We start from the raw sequence: 16,697 nt of genomic DNA, 5'->3' as shown, positions 1-16,697 counted from the left end.
GCAATCAATTTATTTCTAACTCAGCTGTGATGTACTTGAAACAACTGCAAAGCTAGTGTTTTGTGGGGAGGGGACTCTGTACTTCTGGAGAACATTTGCTTGAGCCCTTTCCCTGTTCAATGCCTCACTCACTTCTCAGCTAGGTCTTCCAAGGGGAAAGATGGTTAGACAACTTCTCAGTTCCTCTCCTAGGAACTGCCTCCTGTTACTTTCAGACTCGCTCAATGGTGGCATGCAGATGGTAGTGTTTTCCTAAGAGGCTAACAGTGGAGTTTAGCGCCCCTATGTGTGAAAATTAAGAATGTTGTGAGAAATGAACATGTATGAAAAGAGGGTTGGTTGTTGTTGTTTTTAAATTGGGAGGATGGCATTCAAAGAGGGGGCAGACTTCTACTTCCCAAAGTGACTTAATTCTCAAGAAGGCAGTTCTGAACCGGCTTTCTGCCCCTTCCCCAAAGGAGGGTGAGGGTGAGTTATTCTGTTTTACAGGTTGTTGTGATCAAGCAAGGAACCAGGAATATACAATTGCTGTCCTTTTTAAACATAGGAATGGGTTTTCAAACAAGAAATTATTTCTGTGATTGAATCCCTCCCTATGCCATTAAAATTAATTCTGCCCTAGGTACAGAAATAACTGTCAGGGAAGTAACTGTGTGAAATCTGGACAGTGCAGCCTGTGATAACTGCTATTTTTAGTTCAGGAGCACTGCATCTCTTAGCAAGGGGCCATCTTCCTTCTACACTCACAGAGAGCACACCGGCATCAAAGACCATCATTTCTAGAGAGGCAAAAAGGGATCCTCTTCCCCATCTCCATTTTTTTCTGGCTGCTTTTTAGAAAATGGCTTCATGGAAGGAGGGGGAGGCAAGATGATGCCTACGTGTTCAACAGAATTTGTTTTTGCAATCCTTGTATCTTGGGTGCTTAGATCTTGATGCAAACATACCAGCACATTTAAGGACTGATTGAAACTTGGAAATGGTGTCTTCTTGGTGCTATGTATGTATATATGTATGTAGACAGACTGCATTCATTTTCTGCTGAAGGGGCTGAAATAGTCCCATGCCCGAAGGTCCTCTTTTTTACTGTTTCTCACAATAGTGTTGAAGAGAGTGCCTTTAAATCTGTAATGAAAGTTTTTTTCACTGACATCTTGACATAGGCCAACACCTCCTGCCCCTCTGTCTCCATCATCAGTACTATGTATCAGGTAAAGACAAGAGTATGAGATCTGGGGGAAGCTTCACTGACTTCTCTCATTTTAGAAATCTAGCCTCTCGGTTCATTCTCTCAGGCAAAGGGAGTAAAAGCAGAACCCTGTTCAAGCTGTAAAAATTGGCTGATGGATCTGAGGGCCATTATCAGCCACTGAGGCCTTCTGAATATCAGGGAAGAACATTCTAGAACACGGCCCTGCCATTGAGAAATCTTGTCTGTAAGCAGCCATGGGGTGGCATTCAGCAATATTCAGTATGTGTTGCAAGATCTCCCATAATTGATTGACCAACTTCATCTATAATGGCGAAGGCAATCTGATAGGACTTGTGATCCTGAGTTGTTTGGGCCTTATAATCAAAAATTTAATCTGGACCAGTGTGAAGGAACGGCCTTGAGAATGAAGAAAGAAAGCAAACTGTTAAAGAAGTCTTTGAGGAAAGAATACATAGTCCTGAGAGGAAAGCATGAGAAACCCCCCCCCCCAAATGATCCCGCCTTGATTTTGTTTGTTTTAAGATGGGGCAGAGATAAACTCAGGCATGCTTTCAAGATCCTGCTATTCTACCCTGCAGTAATAGAGTGCTCCTGGGATCTCTGCTGTAACTGTTTCTTGATCTTGCCTATCTTGGTCACTAAGAGTTGACAACAACTTGATGACACATAATCAATCAATCAATAGATGCTTCAATAAATATGTAATATGTGTATAGTTAGATGTCTCATTCAGAATCAACCACAGTCATCCTGATAGATGCACTCTTGCAGGGAAAAGAGAGAGGAAGTGCAACTCTGTTAATTCTGTGGGACTCCCAATGGCTTTCAATTCCTTTGACCACAGTACTTTGCTGGATCATCTCCATGAATTAGGATTTGAAGGCACTGTATTACAGTGGTTCCAATCTTACTTGCTGGGATGGTATCAATATGTAGTAATAGTTGACTATACCTCTACAAGGTGGTAGGTATGCTATGAGGTACCACAAGGGACTATTTTGTCCATGGAGTTATTGAACATCTATATGAAATCTTTGGGGGTGGTCATCTGGGGTTTTGGAGTTGGTGTCACCAATATGAAGATGACATTTATCTCTACTTCTCTATAATATTTGAATCAAAAGAATCTGTGCACATTCCAAACCAGTGCTTGGATGTAGTAATGGAGTGGATGAGGACAAACAAAACTGAATCCTGGCAATCCTTGTGGGGTGGTCTAGATTTGAGAATTGGGGAAATTTCCTGTTCTAAATAGGGTTGCGTTGCATATAAAAGAACAAATACATAGTTTGGGGATGCTCCTGGAGTCATTATTATCATGGAAAGCCTAAGTAATCTCCATGACCAGGAATGCCAATTACCAGTTTTCTGTTAGACCAAATACATCCATTCTTGGACAGAGATAATCTAGCTACAGCAGTTCATACACTGGTAACTTCAAGTTTACATTATAGTTCAAAATATATTAAAAAGAGGCTTGTTTCACCAGATAGAACACTGAACAGGAACATCTTTGTTAGAGTGTAAAGGCATACTGCAGTATTTTGTTGTAGAGCCCTCAACTGATAAGCAGCAAAGTGCCCAGACTTGTGAATGACAATGGATTCTGCAGGATGAGTGAGAATTATTATTTTTACCACAATCATATGACTTTGAGCACTGTGCAAGAAAGTATAAAAATAGTCAAAAATGATATAAAAGAAAGCCAACATAACCTACCAAAAATATACAGATGTATGTCCATAACCAATCATCTGGAACTGAACACTGAGAGGAATAGGAAGATTTTAATAATCTTCTGCAATATGAGGAAGGAAGATGTTGCTTGAGCCTCCAGGGAAAACATGTATCATAGTATATGGGCCACCAAAGAGGCCTATCATCTCATCCAGATCCCTTGAATCTCACAAGGAGGAGGGACTCTTCACAGACCTTCTCAAGATGCTCATATCAAACAAGTAGAATCAACTTTGGCAAGATAAGTTTGATATTATCTGGGGCTGCACCATAAAGATCTGTATAAATAATAAATAGTATTTTGACTTGGATGTGGAAGCTAGTAAGAAGCCATACAGACATTTCAGGATCAGTATTGCTCTGCAATGGTGGGATTTTCTCACCAATAGTCTGGTTGCTGAGTTCTGGTCTAATTGAAGCTTCTCCTTTGTCTTCCAAAACTGCTTCACAAAGAATGTGTGACAGAGCAACCAATGTTGTTTCCATACCATGACTGGCCCTGAAACCTGACTGGCATGGATCTAGATGATCTGTTCTTTTCTAGAATCCTCCATAATTGAACACTCACCACCTTCTCTACTTCCTTCCCTAAAACAGAGATATTGGAGAATGGGTGGAAGTTTTCAGAAGTTCAGTTAGTTAAGCTGACTGAAAAAAGCCTCAAACAAGAGCTCTAATCATGTAGCTTCAAACTATGTGATGAGACGGCAAAATGGACAATACAGTACACTATAGTGGTCATGTTAAAATGTGGGACTGTGACTGGAGTTCTGGACCAATCTCTCTCAAACCAATCTATCTCACAAGGTCGTTGTTATGGGAGATACGTGAAGAGATACACCTCTCCTCCATGTATGTTATTTTGTGTTCCCAGAAGAGAGATGGACTCTACATTTAACAAATCTGATCTATAGGCCAAAGGATCTTGACTAACAAGGAAAGAAAATTTGGAATTTCTGTGAAAGCTCAACATTTTGGTGGAAGTAAAAACAGCCAATGACACGGTATAGGTGGTAAGGGGGTGAAAATAAAGAAACTGGTATATTAATTTTGTGTTGATTTGTAACATTTCTTTATAGTACATAAGATAGTTTGTTCCCTCCCTCCAACGGAGACAACTCAGTGAAATTAGCAAATGAAGAAGTTCTAATGCACTAATTAAAAAAAAGCAAAACAATGTAAAAGTAAATAAAAGTGAGTGGTAAACACTGAATAACCTATGCCATAGGAAAAGCTACTCAGATAAACAAAGGAAATATTATGATCCTTCCTGGCCAAGAGTGCCATTTTTATGACTTGAACAGAGAAAGTTGTCTTGCACATGGCCAACATACACATACTTTTTTGCAGGGGGAGGCCTTTGAGTCAGTGTTGTTTCCTGGCTACTGCCTGGACAAGTCCCTGCAGTTTTCTTTGGCAAGGCTTTTCGGAAGTGATCTGCCATTGCCTCCTTCCTAGAGCTGAGAAAGAGTGACTGGCTCAAAGTCACCCAGCTGGCTTGTACCTAAAGCAGGACTAGAACTCAGTCTTCTGGTTTCTAGCCTGGTACCTTAACCACTAGACCAAACTGGCTCTCCACACATACTTTAGATGCTGCAAACAGACTTTATCATTTGAACTTAAAAACAGATTCACATGGGAGGAAACAAACTGTTTTATGCCAAGCTGTAATGGTAATAAACAGTACCTTGACTTGTGCACAGAAAGGATCAGATCATTTCAATAGGCCATTTAAATTTATGAGGCAGCAACATTTGGAATAAGCACGTATTTGCCTTCACCAGCTTTTGTCCCATCCTGCCAGATTTTCCACCATATAGATCATCACCTTTATTTCTCAGATCTAAGGAGAAGCTGACTGGAAACTCCAATGCCCTGTAATAGTATTTCCAACCCTCAGTAAGAAAGGTTGTTGGCATAACAAGTTTCTCCACGCTAGCATTACCAGATACCTGAGCAGGCAAAGGAGGACATGGACAACTGGAAAGGAGGATGGGCTTCTGGGAAGAGAAAATGGCGGATTAACATGCTTTCACATTGTGGGGACAACACTGAGGTGGAGATTAGCAGCTGAGCAGCAAACCTAGACCTGCAAAGCTTTCCCAGACAAGGAGAAGCCATGAGATCACTCATCTGTGCTCCAGAAGGCAGCTCCTCATCAGTAAACCTGCAGGATTACACTGCGGGCAACTTGTGAGTAGAGTGCTAGGACCTGAGGAAGAAAGACCAAGCTTATGGCCTCAAGTAGAGCCTGCTTAAAGGACACTATGTTCACCCACTCCACTTTCTAGTGCACTTTAGAGTGGGAAAAATTTTGAAAGTCATAGAGATCTTCCAAGCAGCAGAGCAATCATACCACCCAGTGAGTGATCCCTCAACTTGAATTACAGTTAAAAGAGACAATTACAAGGATTTAAAAATACTTAAAAGCAAAAAGCTTGTCAAAAGTTTGAACTAAGAAAGTTTAAAATGAATTAAGAGGATAGCTGAATTTGAAATATTATTTACTTTAAAGTATTTGGAATTAATTAAATAATACATATAATAAATAATACCTCTGTGGTATCATTATAATATAATAAATAATACCCTTATGGGAAAGAGAACTGTTTTGATTTGCTGAAGGGGATGATTGGGCAGCTTCACTGAACAAAGAGATAAGGGAAAGACCATGTGACTATTAAAATATGGAGTGCCAAATGGGACTAAAGAATTAAGTAAGGTTACAGAGAAAGAGGGGAAAAGCCTCTCTTTTCCTTTTCCTTTCTAGATTACAAATTAAAGAAGGCAAATGGCTATTAGTAGGAAAGTAGTGAAACTTTCAGAAGGGAGGAGAGGGTCATTAACAGAGCAAATGATAGAGAAAGAAATTATGCCAGAAATTTTACAAAAGATGTTTGAAGAAATGAGAAAGAGTGTCAGGACCAGGGACAGCAACAGTGACTGAGACTGTAACTGCAGCAGTGACTGCATCAGTTAAAAGAGATCTGACTTCATTAGAAGGAGAATGGAGGAAAGACTTGCACATATGGAAGAAAAGATGAATAAAAACTTGAGGAATTTGTAATACAGATGTGATGTGATGGAAGGCATGAGTGGGGAAGGTTCTGGAATGGAGCTTCAAGGGTGCCAGGAGGGGGAGAGACATTCCAGGGGATGCACCTCCTCAGTCCCCAGCTGGAGTGTGGGAAAGCCAAGAGAATGAGACTGGCACCTCCCTAGGGCCTCATGGTTATAGTAACTGTTGTTGTGCTGTAGATTTAGTCTGGCGAGATTCTGACTATTAGGTGTAAGCTAATAAAGGAGCTTAACTGTTCTGGACTGTCTTGCTGTTGTTCTTAGGCTGGACCTGACAAGTGGAGAGGTTAAACAATTTAAAGGAAAAATGGAAATTTTGGAAAACAAGACAGAAATTATAAACAGAATAATGGAAAAAGATTTGGATAATTTGGCACTACTGGAATTAAGAGAGAAAGAATGTTGTTCAAGGCTGAAAGCATTTCCAGAGGAACCTGGTGAAGATATCAGGGAGAGGGTTGTTGAATCCTTAACAAAATTTTTGGAATGGGATGAAGAATATATGGATATAGAAGTGGACAAGGTGTACAGAATTAACACAGGATATGAAAAGTTAAGAAATGTACCAAGAGATATACTTGTACAGCTATTCAAGAAGAAAGGAGACCAGAGGATTAATAATTCAGAAGTAATTGTGCTCAAAGAAATACCTATCAGAATTCTGCAGAAGAGAATATACCATTTTGACTGACAATTTCAAACAGAAAAAGATACCTTTTCATTGGGACAAACTTGAAGGAGTAATCTGAACTTTTGAACTTTTAAGCAGCAGAGGTTCTGACTTAACTCAGTTCAAAAAGCTTGAGACTTTTTTGGAAAGGTTTAAAGAGGAATTGGAGGAAACGCAAGTGGATTCAAAAGAAGGAACTATCCAGCAAGCACAGCAAGAGACTGAAGAAGAGACTACTACGTTGGGCGCCACAGGTATAGACTTTTCTAAGTTCACAGCATAACCATAGTTATGGTTTTCAGATTTCAAATGCCTAATGTGGATTATAAATGGGGCAAAGGTTCCTCAATAAAGAAAAGATGGAAATATACTGAAATGGAGGAGTGGATCGTGAAGATGGCAGAACTTGCGGAAATGGCAAAATTGAGCTGTTTGATCAAGGATAAGACAAGAAGTACTTTTATAAAAGACTGGAAACTTCTAATGGATTTTTTTGCTAAAAATGGGAAAAAATGAATCTGTGATTTATGGATTTGCTGATTAAAAATGGTTTGAATATGGGAAGAAGAGAACCATCTTGTAATTTGAAAGAGGAAAGAGAGATAATGAATCTGTTTGTAACTGCTGTAAAGACAATCAGAAGTCACTTCCTTATATCTCTTCTCTTCTCTTCTCTTCTCTTCTCTTCTCTTCTCTTCTCTTCTCTTCTCTTCTCTTCTCTTCTCTTCTCTTCTCTACATACACTGTCTTTTCTACTTTTTCTTTATCATTCTTTTTAATTTTACTCTATATAATTTCATGTTTTATTTATGTGAAAAACTTTAATAAAAATTATTAAAAAAAACAGTTGGAAAGGAAGACAAATGGGAGTAAGGAGGACATGTTGTTTAACTTTCTAAGCATCCACAATAAAAATTACAGTGAAAAACAGCAAAAAATGTACGTAGGCCTACATGAAATTACTTTTTCCAGCATCAGAAAGACTGGTTTTTCAATTGCAATATTTTTCCAACAAATCTTTATTTTCAATATGCTAATGAAAATATAGAATCAATGACAACACACTTTTTAAAATTCACCACAGAATCATATGATAGGTCATGGGATCTACAGACTACAGCAATCAAAGATTTGAAGAGGCTGGACTGAAGCCGATTGCTGGAATCAGGAAATAAATTAAATAATGTAAATCTAGGCTGTTGAGTCTGTCGATGGACAAGGGAAAGAAAAAAGCAAATAATTTACAAGGTCATAATATACAAAAGTTTGAATAACTACTGTTGTGAAAAGAGTCCAAAAAACCCACCAAGGCACTCAAAAAGCTGAACAAAATTTGATTTTAAGGCTATTCCTGCTGGACAGAGGACATGAGGACAAACAAAAAGGAGGACAGGTGCTCCTTTTGCCAGGTGTCTGGTAACCCTACTCCATGCCCACCATCTTGACAAATTGCAGGAGTCTAGTAAGCCTTATAGGGAAACATTTCAGCAGGGAGTTGCTATTTGCTCCATCTCGGGCACAAACCCCATCTGGTCCTTAAGACAAGGATCAAAGATCAAAGATCAAAATGTCACTTTTTCCAATAGCTAACTTAAGCCAGGCCTTGAAGGTGAGTTTGAGAAGCAAAAGAATAAAGGTCTGCACTGTCCTCTTTCTAGTAGAATTCAAATCTCTTCCTCCCCTCCCCTCTTTTCATTTTATGTTCGCTTCTGGGATTCCTTTTTTTTTTTTTACATTAAGTATCAAAGGTGAACTCATTTTTTTGCCTAACAATACATAATACAAAAGCGCAAAGCACCTCTACTCTATAGCCAGGAGTCATTAGCAAGTTCTACTTTCCAGTCTCACTTTAATGAGCAGCTTGTAGAATTTATTTTTGGCACAGGAGAGTTGAGACGAAACTCTCCTATTCATGGGGGAACTCTTTTCTTTCTTCCAGAACTCCCATTGTCTTGATCAAAACACACAATGGTAGAGTTGAACCCCAATAAAATGGTAAGGTGAGTCAAATGCTAGCTTGTGGCCAGCTCATGCAGGGTTGGAGGGATGCAATGTAGAGTTTAAAGAGCATAAAGACTTGTGTTCCTCTGTGTGTGAGACAGTGTTTCATCCACTCAGACTGATTATCATAGAATTACAAAGCAAAACCAGACAGGATATCAAGGGAAACAGGGCCAGATCTGCCATGTGTGCAGCCAAGGCAGTATTATGAAAGCAGATAGAAGAAACTGGTGCCTGAACGATGCACCAAGACTCAATGGCTTGGAATAATGGGAGTTGTAGTCCCAGACATTTGGGAAATGGTGTACAGCATGCAAAACATCTGAATCAGGATGGCAGCTCTTGAGTATATAATGTCCCTTAGTTTATTTCCTTTCTTACTGCCTCTCCAACCCTTTCGTAATATTAAAATTGAATTGGGTGTGTAATTTTCTCCGGCTAGCTGTGCAACTATACTGTCTTTTTCTCCTTAATGGGTTTATTTGTGGAAGGGGAAAGAAAAGGAAGTGGTGAAAAACCATGGGTGGAAGTTGATAATCTCTGAATCCATGTGAAATCCCACTAATGAGACAAGGTGATTGCATAATATAAACTTGGAAAGACTATAAGGGAGTTGCACTCCTGTGTGACAGAATCATGAGGACTATCTTCAATCCATATACATTGGCGTTTGCATCTTCCACAGTGGAGTAGGCACAGGCAAGAATAAGTAGTAGGTTGCACATTGTAACTTGCATTTCTACTCCCCTGCCCTCCAGACACACTCATATACACTCCTTTACTTTTAGCTTGCCTGTAGCACTGAGAGGCTGTCTCTGAATGCAGAAAAATTTGCTTTGACAAGCGTGACTCTAAGAAAAATTGTAGACAGGGGAGGGTAAAATATAAAGAATTGGAATACTTCTAATCCAATCTGCTAGTGTTGTCTGCCTGTGTATAATAAAATCACTAAACAATAGACAAAAAAAAAAAAAAAAGTGGGGGGAGAGGAGCAACCACCCACTGGTGTGAGTTGTTCTGATGGGATACTCTCAGAGTCTTCTACTCTCTCCCATGTAACTGTGAATTCCTTTGTTTCTTCCTCAATTCTGCAAAAACATCACTTTGATATTTACTACACTTAAGATATTGATATATATATATATATATATATATATATATATATATACATACATACATACATACATACATACATACATACATACATACATACTAGAGAGCCAGTGTATTGTAGCAGTTAAAGTGCTAGACTAGGAATGGTGAGATCCAGGTTTTAGCCTACCCTCAGATCTAGAAGCACACTGGGTGTATTATGGGCTAGTTACGCTCCCTCATTCTAACCTACCACACAGGGTTGTTTTTGTGTGGAACTAGGAGGAAGAAGCCCTATATATGCTGTCGTGAGCTCCACAATGAAAGGTGGGATATAAATCTAATAAATATTGGCACAAACTATTAGCATAGGTAGCAATGGCCTGGGCCCCCACTTTAGATGGTCAATCACCTATTCAACAGAGTGTTATTAGAAAGCCAAAAGCTTCAACAACATTGGCTTTAAAGAAAAGAAGAGAAACCCTAAATTTTACCTCCCTTTTTGTAGTGACATGTGTTCTTTTCTTGCCATGTATTTACTTCAGGAAATACATCATAGAGGCCAATGTTTTCTTAGCAGTCATATGGGTTGTGAACAGAAATGTTGTGAAAAGGAGGGGCTGGGAAGGAAAGCAGGCACTTGGAGTTCACACCATCCAGCAGTTGGCAAACAAAGGGGATGCTGTGAACCACTTCTTACGGGAGAGCTTCAAGTGCTAAGTGGGAGTACCAAGTGCAAAGGTGGCTGACAGCCGTTTTGTGTTAAAGATTGAAAAAGAAACAGAATACGTTTATGAGAAGCTATTTAAACTGATGCTTTGCCACCAAAGTTATCCATGCTGGAGAAAAACAAAAAACCAACGTCTACATCTTAATGAAGCCCAGTCAAAATTTCACAAATATGCAGCTTTCCAACTTCTCTCAGTTTCCAGGTTTGTCAAGCTAAGAGGTCACAGTGGCCATTTTGACTTTGGATAATGGGAGTTGTAACCCAACACATCCACAAGACCAGGTTGGGGAGGGAGGGCAGTTGTAAGGAATAAAGCATGGACAAATAGTGTGAAATTTTATTCAGGGAATTTTACATGAATCCAGATGTCATTGTTAATTTCTAACCCTCTTATCTGTTCCACCGCTTTTCTGATATTTTCTTCTTCCAGAGAATGTCTGTTAAGGAAGAAAGATGGGTCAGAGATGAGAAGCCTTAGCTGAAAGTCCTGGTAATGGTCTTCCCAAGGACCTGTGTCTTTGAGCCTAAAAACTTCCATATCCTCTTGTCAAAAAGACCCACACATACATGCAGGTCTACACATACATGTGTGCATATGCTTATTAAGAATGCAATTCTGTTTTGTATTTACTAGGCTCGTGTAACCAAGGCAAAATGACCGTTATTGCTATAGCCTGTACAAGCTACCAGCTCAGATACAAATACACAATTCCATAGGCACAGATCTATAATCCACATTCCTGTAAGACATGGTTCACCTACAGAGCCAAATAACTCCAGCCCCTACCTCTGCTGGAAATAAAAAAACTTTAAAGGTAGGGACACACTCTGAGATAGTGGTTTGGATAGAGGATAGAAAAGAGTGGGGATTACCATCTCCCCATAACATCTGATTAAAACTGAGAAGCCCAGGTGATTGAAACAGATGGGATGTCTGTTTCGAGGTGATTCTCTTATGGTAGAAATAGGTAACAAGTCTAACAGAGAGCTTGTGTTAGGATTTTTATTTTTTGTTTTTTGGTACCGTGTTACTGTCTCATTATCTCATTGTTTTAATTTTCTGTGTAAGAAACAAAGCTGGGGTTTTATGTAAACTTTCTTTTGTGCATATATTAGGCATCTGCATGCAAATATGATTTTTAATAGTATTATTTATGTATTTATCAAATTTGTCACTGGCCATGTCGTGAAATGACATTATGATTCGGAATAATAATGTTTGCAGAATTTCTTCTAAAATCCTACCAGAAAGCAGTCATTTGTATCAGGACAGTGCCATCCCATAGTCTGGCTGGAGTTTTATATTTTCTTTAGGGTTTTTTTTTTAAATTATTAAAGTGTCTTTTAAATCTGTCTGTGATTTCAAAAGCTTTGTATTTTACCTCCTTTACCATCAACTCTGCATTTTAATTTTTATAGTAAAAAAGAAGTATTATATTTTAAAATAAAGTTTGTTTTCTTTATCTCTTATAAGATTGGCCTATTTCCCAATCCTTTAGCCTCTATGCTACATGGCCAGAATGTGGCATTATAGAAATTATTTCACTTTTTGTATTTTCATCTTTTAATTGCTGGATAGGTAGCACAGGATGTGATAGCCTCTCTCTTTCAAATACTGGCGTAAGAGGAAACAAGTTAGCTAACATACTCCCTGGAAGACAGATGGTGATATTACTCTAAGACAGTGTTGTCCAAACTTGGCCACTTTAAGATGAGTGAACTTCAACTCCCAGAATTCCCCAGCCAGCATGGCTGGCTGGGGAATTCTGGGAGTTGAAGTCCACTCATCTTAAAGTGGCCAGGTTTGGACAACACTGCTATAAGACATTGCCCCAAAGGATGTTTTTTCAGATAACTTACTGAAAGTGTTTTCTGGGTACACAGAGTTGTAGTTTAGCAGCATCCATTGGGCTACAAGTCTCCCATCCTTCTTGTAAATCCAGCATGACTCAATGTACTGGTTTTGTACACCTGTGTTGTTGAACTTCCTGCTTTTTTTTCCCTAGCCATTTGCTGAACATGTATACCCAGAAGACCTCAGGAGGGCCTCAAAGCATGCCAATCTTGGAGTGCCTTATTAAATTATTTAAACAGACCCAATAATTAAGAAACAGTTTCAATCAGCTGAGGCTTTATATCATCATGCTTGCCATTAATAACTTCTTCTGGTGGAAGAGAAAAAGGGCAGATCCAGAAAACACCCTCCCTTCCTGTCACCAGAAAGATTCTTTATGTACACGGAAGGCCATTCAAATACCGAGACATAATTATTAATGTTATCAGCGGGTCTCTGTTCTAATCAAGGATACACACACTGATGTTCAAATTGCAAAGAATTCAGAACAGTTGTGCCTTGATCCAGGAAAGAGAATTTATGTTCAAAAGCAGCCTCAAAAGCAGAATATTTACAATATAGGCGAGAATCTTTAATACCCTGCAGATGTGGCTCAACTATAGCTTTCCACAGGTCTAGCTGGTTTAGCCAGTGGTGAGGGATCCTGGACATTTTTACTTATTTATTTAACATTAATAATATTTATTATTATTTATTTATTATTTATTAATAATGTTTTTGCCCTTTTTTATTAGAATCTCAAAGCAGGAGAGTTGTAATTCAGATACATCTGAAGAGACAAGTTTCCTAACCTTTTATAAAATAAACCGTCTCCAGTATTGTCACCAAAAGTAAGTGAGGTAAATCTTCAGGAGATTCTTTAATTTTCTCTTCTCCCTTTTCATACCCAATTTGTCTCCCTACCGAAGCTGAAGTCTCTTTTGAAATAGAAACAGTAGCTTTAGGGTTTGCTTCACTTAAAATCCCTAAACTATCGAGTCTACTATGGAGCCTTTGGTAAGTCATTTATATTCAGCCTACCTATCTCACAGAGTTGTTCAGATGATAAAATGGAATAAGCCTTGTTTGTTGCCCTGCTGAAAATACGTCAAGTAAATAGAATCCTGTTTGGTTAGAGCAGGAACAAAGATGATAGCATTTGCCAGTCTGTGCTGATACCAGAGTTATTCCACATTCTCTATGATCCCTCCCAAATCTATAATTCTATTATTTTTGTATATACAGAACCAGATGAGTTCGAGTTGTACTAGTCCATAGGCACAAATCAAATGCACAGCACACAATGTATCTTCAGGCCATTGCACACTTGGTCATTTGAACAACAATATTAATTTGCAGAAATCTGAAGAATTTTTTAAACAGGTAATAGTATGAAATTATAATAGAATTTTTAAGGGGAAAGACATTTTGGAGGTCATGTACACAAACCCTCTGCTTACTATAGGGTCTTGCAAATGAGTATCCTTGATTGATGGCCATGCATGGAGTGAAAGAAAGAAAGTCCATCGCCACCCATTCCAGTCAGTTCCACTTTCAAATAGTTGTTACTCCTAGGAAATTCATCCTGATATCTAGCTCAACTTTCTTTCAGTTTCTACCCATTAATTCTTATCTTGTCCTCTGGAGCAGCAAACAACATGATTTTCTTCATCTTCTCCCTTTCATAGTTAGTTGAAGACCACTCCCAATTGCAATCTTCTCTTCCTTGTGATAAATATACCCAGTCCTTTCAACCATTAATTGATAGGACCTCTTACTAATATAACTGCCCTCCTCAGGATGTCCTCCAGTACTTTTCCAGTTCTTCTCTCTATTGATAATTTATTTAAAACAAAGCAACATGGGACACCCCCCAATCCCATTTTTTGCAGCCGTCAGTATTACTTCTGAAAACAGAAACCAGTTTCCCTCTATTTTGAGATGGGAAACAGATGAAAGCCATTTTGTAAGATCTAAAATAGGCATATAACAATTAAGAAAAAGGAATACTCATACAACTCCTCCCCACCTAGTCCACCCATATGTGGCATGGCCCCACCCACTTTGCAGCCTTCAGTCCTCCCATGCAAATATTAAGTATGGCCTTTGGTGGGGAAAGGACTGCCTATCCCTGCCTTAAATAAAGGACAAAATCACACACAGCCAAACTAAAATCTCCACATATCCACATCCCAGACTGATTTCTCTTATAAATCAGCCTTGTACCAAAATGATAACCATCATCTGGAAGTCCCCTATCAAGTCAACCAAGCTACTGATTAGAGAGTTTGAATTTTACTTCTTTCCAACTATTCCTACCTCCCTAGAAACCTGTTTGGTGAACATTTGCTTTGTCTTCAAGCAGCTGACAAAAGGTAAAACCCTAACCATGTTGTAAAATCCAAGGAGATTACCTGAGGATATGCCTCAGAAATTCCTGATAAGTTTAGCTAGCCAAGCATGAAAAAGTTTTAGTTAGCAAAGGTTTACTTGGATTTATCATAAATAGCAACTGATCATGTTTGACTCCCTTCTGCTGGTTTCTTTAATAAACATACTGAAATGGGAATTGGGAATTGGAATTAAGTCTTCTTTTCTTAGCCATGTGTATTCTTATCCATGTTCAGATGGATATACAGCCTTCTCTGTTCTTAAGAAGAGCAAAGGAAAGCTAGAGAAAAGGGCCTTTCCTTCCCTACACGTGCAGTCTTTTTTTAAAATATAATTTTATTGGAAGTTTTAAAAACAAGAGTAAAAATTAATACAAACTAATATAGAATAAGAAATAAAAAAGAAAAAGGAAGAAATAAAAAAGAAAGCTAAAGGGCAAAAAGAAGAAAAGAAAAAAAGGTAGAAGAAAAATAGAAAAGAATACAGATATGAAAAAGTGGCTTCCGATCTTCTTAACAGCAGTTATAAGTACAACTGTAAATTTAACTCTTTTTCTAAAAGCTCTTTTTTCTATAATCTATCCTATAATCGTCAAAACCATAGATCATAAGTTCATTTTTTTCTGCTTTACACAAGAAGTCCATAAGGGGTTTCCAGTCAGCAATAAACTGATATTGTCTTTTCTCTAATCAAACAGGTCAATTTGGCCATCTCAGCAAGTTCCATCATCTTCACCAACCATTCCTCCATTGTAATGGCAACCCATGCCAAGAAAATTACATGCATATGGGAGTCATACTTGAGAAAGTCTTTATCTTTTTAGTGTGTTCAGTCTGTGATTAATGAAGTATTGAAAAAAATCACATGAGGGGGGATGATGTAGCAGGTCATCTTCAGGGAGGGTATAGGACTATAGGATAGTCTCAGCACTTTATATAGCCATGAAGTAGTTCAAAATACATATTCATCTTTTGAGAAACTGTGCCGTACCGTCTATCTCTTTAATCATTCCCATTAGCAAAAGGCAAAAGATTTATATGATCTGAAAAGAAACCAGCATAGGAAAATATAGGAAAACACTGTAAAACCTCCCAGTTTAATAATAGTGTAACAACAACATAACATCCCAGACTTAACCATTGTTGTTAAGAAAAACAAAGAAGTCTGGATAGTGGACATTGCAATACCTGGAAACAGCAGAATAGAAGAGAAAGAACTGGAGGCAATTACAAAATACAAAGACCTGCAAATAGAAGTAGAATGACTGTGGCAAAAGAAAGCCAAGATAGTACCAATAGTAATAGGTGCCTTGGGTGCAATCCCAAAACATCTGGAGCACCACTTGAATACCATCGGCATTGACAAAATCACCATCAGTCAATTGCAAAAGGCAGCTTCACTTGGAACAGCTTACATCCTGCGACGATACCTCTAACACCATCAAACAACAACATCTGCCTATCCCAGATCCTTGGGAAGGACTCAATAGGTGGACAAAAATGCCAAATCCAGCCTAAACATCTGGCTGACTCTGTGACCAACAATAATAATACAACTTTGGTTAAGAAACAAAGCAAAACAAAAAGCTGGCCCAGCTCTAATAAAATGTAATTCCCCCTCAATTCTTCTTTGAGCATTGTCTTCTAATGAGTCAATGGGATACACCATATTCTACCGGTAGCACAAATCAGAGAGGAGAAAGGAACAGATAATTCAGTGTGGCTTCTGAATTTTGACATCAAAAATTCAAGGGAGAAAGGAATTCAAAGGAATCTCCTGAGAGCCGGCACTTGGTATGCTGCATTACAAAGGAGATGATCCAGTCAACATTTCCCGCAAATCCCATTCAGTAGAGTTAAGCTGAGCATTAAATGAGTTAATTGGATGGAAACGGAGCTGACCACATGCAGAGAAGTTACTGTCTGGCGTCCTGAGCTGACAGCAAGTGCTG

General features: G+C 38.6%; 1 protein-coding gene across 1 annotated transcript in view; it reads right to left on the bottom strand.

Moving 5' to 3' along the window:
* XKR6 (XK related 6) overlaps positions 1–16,697 on the bottom strand; it is a 154,185-nt gene that overhangs the window by 20,510 nt on the left and 116,978 nt on the right. The gene's annotated exons all lie outside the window — the stretch shown is intronic.

Source organism: Python bivittatus, unplaced genomic scaffold, assembly GCF_059951505.1.
Source record: "Python bivittatus isolate LINGU-HERP-01145 unplaced genomic scaffold, Pbiv_v1 ctg000690_np1212, whole genome shotgun sequence".
Taxonomy (NCBI): Eukaryota; Metazoa; Chordata; class Lepidosauria; order Squamata; family Pythonidae; genus Python; species Python bivittatus.
This window is presented reverse-complemented; position numbering and strand designations above follow the sequence as displayed.